This window comes from Pongo abelii, chromosome 15 (genome assembly GCF_028885655.2).
Source record: "Pongo abelii isolate AG06213 chromosome 15, NHGRI_mPonAbe1-v2.0_pri, whole genome shotgun sequence".
Lineage (NCBI taxonomy): Eukaryota > Metazoa > Chordata > Mammalia > Primates > Hominidae > Pongo > Pongo abelii.
The window spans coordinates 102094704-102103243 of NC_072000.2; the positions used below are offsets into that span (position 1 = coordinate 102094704).

The following is an 8540-nucleotide window of genomic DNA, read 5'->3' on the forward strand; positions in this document are numbered from 1 at the left end:
TCTCCAACAGGGAGGCCCTCTCATTCCTGGTCTAGGCAGATCTAACATCCAGACTTGTCTCAGGCAAATCCATGCCTGCCCCTTACTCCTCAGGAGCCTGAACTTCTCACCCTTCCTCAGCAGAGCGAGGAGCAGCCCTGCATACAATGCTTTTCCGTCTCCAAGTCTGCCCCACTTCCCTTGCTTAGGGAACTCTTCAGCATCCTCAGGATCTACTCATGTGTCACCCTATGAATGACATCTTCTATGTCCCAAACTAGTCTTTCCTCTCTAGGTATTTTTTACCCCCACCACTTACATATTCATTCAAATTCCGTGCATTCATTTATGAATATTCATTGAGCCAGACCTGCAGAAAGTGCTGGATATAGAGGTGAGAGGCTATCCTTTAAAGGGCTCAGAGTATCAGTGGGGAGATGGGTGAGGTCACAAAGCCTGAGAGCACAAAGTGAGAGGGGCATGTCCTACCTCCCCAGATTCTAGGTCTCTTCAGGTACAGCTCAGTCACCAGCCAAACCCTCTGAATTGTGTGCTATGTGATATTTATATACTCTTTGCAAGCAACTCTGAAAAATCATGATGTAGTATATAGACAAGAAAGATGGCAGATTCTAGGGCCAGCTGGAAGGTGGGAGAGTTGGATGCCATGGGGAAAGTGGAATCCCTGAACCTCGACCTTTCTTGAGGAATTTGGTGAGCCCTGGACCTAGGGGCAATAGGACACAATGGGCACACACTAACGTGGGCATCGGAGCCCTGGTTCTGGGCCCTGCGGGGTCCCATCATCAGGTGGTGACCCTTTGGCTTGAGGATATAATTAGATTTTGTCTTAGGCATTGTCCAGTGGCTGCTGCACTGTAAATATTTTATGACTCACTCAAAACCTCTGTGATCAAAGAGTCATGTATGCAAACCCTTGATCTTGGCTGAACAGCTTCTCCACTCCCTAATTATTTCTGACAATGCTTTTAAATAATAATGCTTTCCAATTAAAAAATACTTTCCTTATCTCTTTTTTCACTTTTGAATTGAAAAATATCTTAATTTTAGGTTCTTATTGTCTATTTCTATTCTGTTTTCATCACAGAATAGTCAGATTCACAGCTGAGGAGTTGGGCCGTCCCCCTTCTTGATAGGTGGCCAATTGATGTTCTCATCCTAAGTCAGCTCTCTGGGTTGCCTTTTCCGTACTTAGGGAGGTAGGATTGTTATTAGTAGCAGAAGCAGTGACTGCATTCATCTATTAATTTCTGAATAGCAGGAATGGTGTCCTTTTCTTCCAGAACACAACCCTGGTACTAAGGACTAAGAAAGGGTGAATTACTGAACATATTAATAGAAGCCATTTAAATCTACAATGTATATTAAGCATTTATATCTTTAAAATATTATTTCCATTTATTTAATGTGAGACTGCTTATTTGTTTTCCTGCCTGGTGCTTAGCACTTAACAGGCAATCACTCATTTATTTTGCTTAACCACAAACCTATGTGCTGTTGTTATCTCCATGCTAGGGATGAGAAAACTGAGACTTAGAGAAATTAAACATCTTTCCTAAGGACCTTAAAACAAGAGTCTACTCTGTAGCCACTTCCTCCTCAGCTACTCCTTTGTTACCTTCCAGTTTGGATCCTGCCCTTATTGTTCTTATAAAACTGCTAGATGCAGGCTTCCCAGTGGCCTTTTGTTAGGAATTTGGTTTACCTGCTAGTCAAAGGAGACAGAAGTTTGAGAATGCATTAGCTTCCTAGGGCAGCCATAACAAAGTAGGTCATAAACTGGGTGGCTCAAAACAACAGCAATTTCTTCTCCCATAGTTCTAGAGGGTGGAAGTCAGAAGGCAAGGTCTTGGCAGGGCCATGCTTTCTCTCTTTACTTCCAGTTGTTACCAGATATCTTAGTCGTTTTTCTGTTGTTTGCAACAGGATACTTGAAACTGGGTAATTTAAAAAGAAAAGGCATCTATTTCTTACAGTCACGGAGGCTGAGAAGTCCAAGGTCAGAGGGCCATATCTGCTCAGGGCCTTCTTGCTGCTGGGAACTCTGTAGAGTCTCATGGTAGCACAGGACATCACATGATGAGGAAGTGGAGCATGTTAGCCCAGGTATCTCTTCCTCCTAATATAAAGCCACCCGTTCCCCTCCTATGATAATCCATTAACCCATTAATCCATCAATGGATTAATCCATTCATGAGGGCAGACCAATCACTTCTTCAAGGCTCTACCTCTCCATACTGCTACCTTGGGGATTAAATTTCAACATGAGTTTTGGAGGAGACAAATCTTCACACCATAGCGTCATCAACTGTTGGTATTTCCTGGCTTGCCATTGCACAAATCTAATCTCTACCTCTATCTTCTAAATGTGTTCCCCTTCCTGTGTGTGTCTGCCTTCAAATTCCCTTCTTTCTATAAGAATACAGTCATACTGAATTAGGGACCACTCTCACAACCCCATCTCAATGAGATTGTATTGGTCAATGCCCTAATTTCAAATAAAGTCATATTCATGGAGACCAGACTTTAGGACTTGAACATCTGTTTTTTTTTCTGTGGGGACATACATTGAAGCCTCTCATGAACATTAACACACATAGAGATTGCTTCACATACATAAATAAGTCAGGAGGTGGCCATCTGGGGCCCAATGATATCAGAAGGAGCCTGGGCTTCTTCCCCTTCCTGCTCCACTGTTGCCTTCATGTGCCTTTCATCTTGGAGGCCCCCTCAGGGGACAGGATGGCTGCTGCACACCAGCCTTTGTGCTTGCTTATTAGACCACAGGAAAGAAAAAGAAAGAAAGGACAGAAGGGAGAGAGGGAAGGAGGAAGAGTAAAGGAACAAAGAAAAGGTGGTTTCATGATTTGAATGTCCCCTCCCAAAACTCATGTTGAAACTTGGTCCCCAACGTGGTATTATTGAGCAGTGGGTCTTTTAAGAGGTGATGGATCATGAGGGCTCTGTCCTCATGAATGGATGAATTGGTTTATGGATTAATGAATTGATGGATTAATGAATGGGTTATCATGGGAGGGGACCTGGAGGATTCATAAGAAATAGAAGAGAGACCTGACCTGGCACACCCAGCCCCCCAGGCCATGTGATGCCCTGCATCACCTCAGGACTTTGCAGAGTCCCCACCAGCAAGAATGCCCTCACCAGATGCAGCCTCTTGACCTGGGACTTCTCAGCCTCGAGCACTATAAAAAAAAAAAAAAAGCATTTTCTTTATAAATTACCCAGATTCTGGTATTATGTTACATGCAACAGAAAACAGGCTCACACATGTGGAAAGAAGGAAGGGAGGACAGGTCATGAGTAACCTCTTGGCTGGGCCAGTCCCCTTCAAGCATTTGGATTCTCTCCTAAGGGCTGCTGTAACATAGCATGGCAAATCCCAGTGGCTTAAAAAACAGAAATTCATTGCTCCACAGTCCTGGAGGCTAGAGATCCAAGATCAAGGTATAGGTAGGGTTGGTTTCTTCTGAGGTGTCTCTCCCAGGCTTGTAATGGCTACATTTTTTGCTGTGTTTTCCTCTATGTATGTCTGTGATCAAATCTTCCTATTATAAGGTTGCCAGTCATATTGAATTAGAACCCACTGTAACGCCTTCTTACTTTAACTTAATTACCTTTTTAAAGACTCTTATCTTTAAAAAGCCACATTCTGGCTGAGCGTGGTGTCTCATACCTGCAATCCCAGCACTTTGGGAGGCTGAGGCAGGTGGATCACCGAGGTCAGGAGTTCAAGACCAGCCTGACCAACATGGTGAAACCCTGTCTCTACTAAAAATAGAAAAATTAGCTATTAGCTAGGCATGGTGGTGGGTGTCTGTAATCCCAGCTACTTGGGAGGCTGAGGCATGAGAATTGCTTGAACCCAGGAGGCAGAGGTCGCAGTAAGCCAAGATTTTGCCACTGCACTGTAGCCTAGGTCACAGTGCAAGACTCCATCTCAAAAAAAAGAAGAAAAAAAGGTAAATAAATAAAAAGCCACATTCTGAGGTATTGGGTGTTAGGACTTCAATATATGAATTTGGTGGGGAGTGAGAATATGCACAGTTCAGCCCATAGCAACATACATCTAAGGAGTCCCACATAACACTCTCTCTTACATCTCTTTGGTCAGAACTTAAATGACCACACCTATGTGCTGAAAAGGCTAGAGAATAGGCTTTTTTTGCTGGGCTATGGAATCTTTCTTCTCACCAGGAAAAAGAGGAGAATAGATATAGTCACCAAACTTTCACACGAGAAATCACGTGGTTCCCCCTCATGTGTTCATCCTCTTAACTTCTCTGCAACATTGGGCTGTTGGTCATTACCTCCTAAAACTCCCACAGTCCCTTCGCTTGGCCCTCCAAGGTCTGTCCACCCCCATGAACCTATGCAGGGAGGCATTGAATTCTGGCATTAGCCCAACCTGCCTATGAGGCCTAGGGAACCATTAGGCACAGTGAGTGGGCAAAGTACCCCTTGGCTTTAGCTCTGACTCATGCCAGGTGGGAGCAGAGGCCCTATGGTGTGGGTGAGCCTTGGAGCTAGAGCCTTCCTGTCACACTCAATCCCCAAAGCCAAACAGCATATCTGGCCTCCTGCTATGTTCTGTGTGGCTCAGGAATCTTCAATGTGGTGATTTTGTAAATCAAAATTGGAAGCTTGACTCCAGGCATCCATGTCAACACAAACCTTTCCTACATAAACATGTAGTATCATCTCAGCATCCCTAGTGCCAGGAATGACACCTGTGAACATGTGCAATACTCCTGGGAGATGGAGTGAGCAGTGGTGACCCCTAGAGCTCTCCTCTCCTCCACCAAGTGACCATGCAGTGTGTCTGGTACATTCTCCAAAGCCCTCCCCATCCCTCCCTAGTCACAGAAAAATGCTTTGTAGGCCTGGGTCCTACCTTCTGAGGCCTCATGCTCCTACTCGGTGAGATGGATTCCCCCAGGGCTCTCTCCTCACATCTCTTCTGTCTCTCAAGGATCTCATCCATCAACAAATCTTTAATGTTCAAGACCATGGAAAGGGTGCATATATGGACCACCCTCTGCCCTGGGTTCTCTCCCAAGTTCCCACTTGCCTTTCCAGGCTCCTCATGGGCACCTGCCTTGGAAGCACTGTCTGCCCTGAGGCCAGCGAGCCCATCCTGACTCTTTATCTTCCCTGCAGCAGCTTCTCCAGAATCCTGGGAGCTCCTTCGGTAACAGAACATGGTGCCCGGCAGTGTGGATCTGAGAGCAAGGCTGTCTGGGTGAGCTTGAGCAAGATGCTTGACCATTCTGTGAACATTATTTTCATCTGTAATTGCTTATTGAGAGTCTCTGCTGAAAGCACCACCATCTCCTAAGAGTATTGTGCTTCTTCTTTGGAAAGCTAATAATTTAATTTCAAATGCCTCATCTGGACATTCACAGCCCTCTATATTATCCTAGCTGAATCCATCTTGGTCTGCCGTGAATACTCTATACACTAAGCAGCTCTTCTACCAGGCATACCCTCTTCTTTTCTTACCGTAGTCACACATTTAAATCCCATGAGCTCTTCAATATTTCAAATGACCTGTTTCCAGAAGTGTCAGTGTTCCTCCCATGCAGTCATTGTCTCTCCGTCTTCTGAACCATCTCCAACCCTTCTCCCCACCATACCTGCAACACCTGTTACCTCTACTATACCTTGGCCCAGACACATTTGTGTAGCTGCCTGATCCTCTTGCCCTGACCAGCAGGCTTCCACCTCAGTGTGGTGATAGATATGTGTTTAGTCACTAATAGCAAAGAATTGAGGTTTATGATCAATTTTTTTTTTAGAAATCCAAGCCATCTCATGTCAGGATGCAATGTCTTCACTCTCATCACTCAACTGCATGCCACTTGCCTTGCTTGGAAGGATGGAGTTCCAGAAGCCCAGTGGGAAGGGAACTGTGCAGAGCCCGGCCACAGGAGTGAGTCCTGTGTGAAAGCCATCCAGCTTCAGTCTCAGCAGAAAGCAATTAGCAGGTACAAGGAGCCCCTGCAGGACCAGTGTGCATGGTGGGTGGCACGGGTGAAGTCCTCTGGGCCTCAATTCCTCTGCTCCCTGCCACCTGCCACTCACAGCCACTTGTACCACAAGGCCTGTCCCAGAAGTCATCACTCACCACCACCTTCTGCACATCTTATGCCCCAGAAAAAACTAAACCACTTGTACTTATCTCCCCTGAAAAATTTTAATGAAGCAGTTGCTTTATTAAAAAACTTCATAAAATAGCTCTGGAATATCTTTCATCTACCGAACTAATAATTAAAAGAACAGTATCAAAAGAAGTTACCATTGACTGATTAGCACCTGAATGTCAGGCAGCCCACTAAGTTTATGTCTACTTCCCTTTATTTTCACAACAGCACAACAATTTAGGGGGTCAGAGTACTAATATATGCATTTTTTGGGATAAGGACATTGTTAGTGTAAAGGTCACCTGTGTAGAAAGAGTTAGCAGCGCCCACACTACTCACATGTTTTGTTTGGTTTTTGTTTTTGAGAGACGGAATCTCATTCTGTGGCTCAGACTGGAGTGCAGTGGCATGATCATAGCTCAACGCAGCCTCAAACTTCTGGGCTTAAGTAGTCCTCCCACCTAGATCTCCTGAGTAGCTGGGACACAGGCATGCACCACCATGACCAGCTAATTATTGTTGTACAATTTTTGTAGAGACAGAGGTCTGCTTTGTTGCCTAGGTTGCCTAGGTTGGTCTTGAACTCCTGGCTTCAAGCAATTCTCCCACCTCAGGCTCCCCACATGCTAGGATTACAGACATGAGCCACCATGCCCAAGATTGAGTCACTGCCACAAGACTGTCACTCCTCAAGTTGATCAGCACACCACACTCCCTTATGTACACACGAGCCTGTGTCATAACGTCCCATGTGGTCCAAAGGATTCTGCAATGAGGCTACGTGTCCCAAACTGAATGACTGTGAGATTAAAACGTCTGAGTTTCAAAAAGTTGTTTTGGATTCGTGTAAAATACTTGAATTATGTCTCTTAACTACAGTAATGCTGAGATTGGCCCTTTGTGTTTCCTCGGTGCTGGGGTTCTGCTGCTCTTGGGACCCAGCCTGGTAGCATGACCCCCACTTCCCCAGCTCCTACAGTCCTGCCAGCCTGTGAGTCACCCTCAATTCTTCCAGAGAGGAGTCGCTCTCATCAAATTCGAAAACTCGTGACACTCTATACCCAGCATCTGGCTCACCAATCATTTCCGGCTAGTGGGAAGGGTCCTGATGGCTCAAGTCTGAAATGTGATTTTAATAAAAATAATGCTAAAATGAGATTCGTGAGGAGTGCATTCTTTAGCTTACGGGAGTTGAGCAAATATTTGTGGCATCTAAATATTTGCAGCCTGACATCTGGAGACATGAGCGCTTCCAAATCTCATGGAGCAACTGATCCTGTTTTATTGCGCTGGCTCCCCTCATTGCCATAGCTTTGACCTTGCCAGGTGGGGCAAGGGTGCAGAGAACCGTCCGCACCAAGGCTTGGCATGCGTCAGCAACGTGCTAGGTATACCACGGGCTTTGCCTCATTAAATTTCCAGGCATTTTTTCCCAAGAAAGCAGTAGTTCCTTTTTGCATGTGAGGAAATTGAGACTCAAAGACCTGGGTCACAGGTCAAAGTTCACACTGTTATTTGGTAGCCAAGAGGGAATTCAAATCCCTGTCCCAGCCTAAACTCTTTAATTTTTCCTATGAAACCGCATGTCTCTCTTTACATGCTTGCCTGTGCTTTTGATTACTTTGGGATATATTCTAGAAATGCTGAGCAGAACCACGAGGGAGGGGTTTAGGGTCAAGAAGCAGCTCACCAGCCACAAGCATCACTTTTCTCTGGGCTAGGACTAGATTCTGTAAGTAAATACCCAAGTGAAAGAGAACGCTTTTCTTGGAAAACGTTGGTAACTTGATGCGTGTAAACAAACTCTTTTGTAAGAGCCCCTGTCACATGGGGGCCTGCGGGCAAATTCTACCAAGTAGAGAACAGTTTTCACTGCAAAAACTCAAGGGAAGACAAGCTTGGTAATGAGAGCTAGCATTTATTGACCGCTTACTAGTGCCAGGCATTATGCGGGTACTTGTGAGACATAATTTACTCTTCCCTGCAACACTTTAGATATTAGCATGTCCCCCATTGAATAGATCAGGAAACTGAGGCACCAGACATATAGAAAGAAAGAGGCAGAGAAGGAAGACAAAGCAGGCAGTCTGGTTTCAAAAGCTCAGCTCCTGAGCAATAAGCTCTACTCTCCCCTGGTCCTTTTAAAGAGGGAGCTTTTACTACCTGTCATGTTCATGTTGGGGATTCCCAACCCAATGAAGGCCTTCCCTGTTAGCATTTGATCGTTCAGTATATGCCTATATCCCTTTGCTAGGGATGTCATACAGAGTTTCACAAACTGGGTGGCTTAAAAAAAACAGAAATGGCCGGGAGTGGTGGCTCACGCCTGCAATCCCAGCACTTTGGGAGGCCAAGGTGGGCGAATCACGAGGTCAGAAG

General features: G+C 45.3%; 1 long non-coding RNA gene across 3 annotated transcripts; it reads left to right on the forward strand.

Moving 5' to 3' along the window:
- The first annotated feature begins 470 nt into the window (after nt 1-470).
- Nucleotides 471-6994, forward strand: LOC129049972 (uncharacterized). Of its 3 annotated transcripts, XR_008513448.2 has the most exons (5): nt 471-693; nt 3888-3980; nt 5179-5260; nt 5817-6005; nt 6698-6870. It is a non-coding gene; the product is annotated as an uncharacterized LOC129049972 (long non-coding RNA). The 3 variants fall into 3 exon arrangements; XR_008513449.2 differs by lacking the exon at nt 3888-3980 and having other exon boundaries at nt 476-693; nt 6698-6994; XR_008513451.2 differs by lacking the exon at nt 471-693 and having other exon boundaries at nt 3559-3980; nt 6698-6986.
- The last annotated feature ends 1546 nt before the right edge of the window (nt 6995-8540 follow it).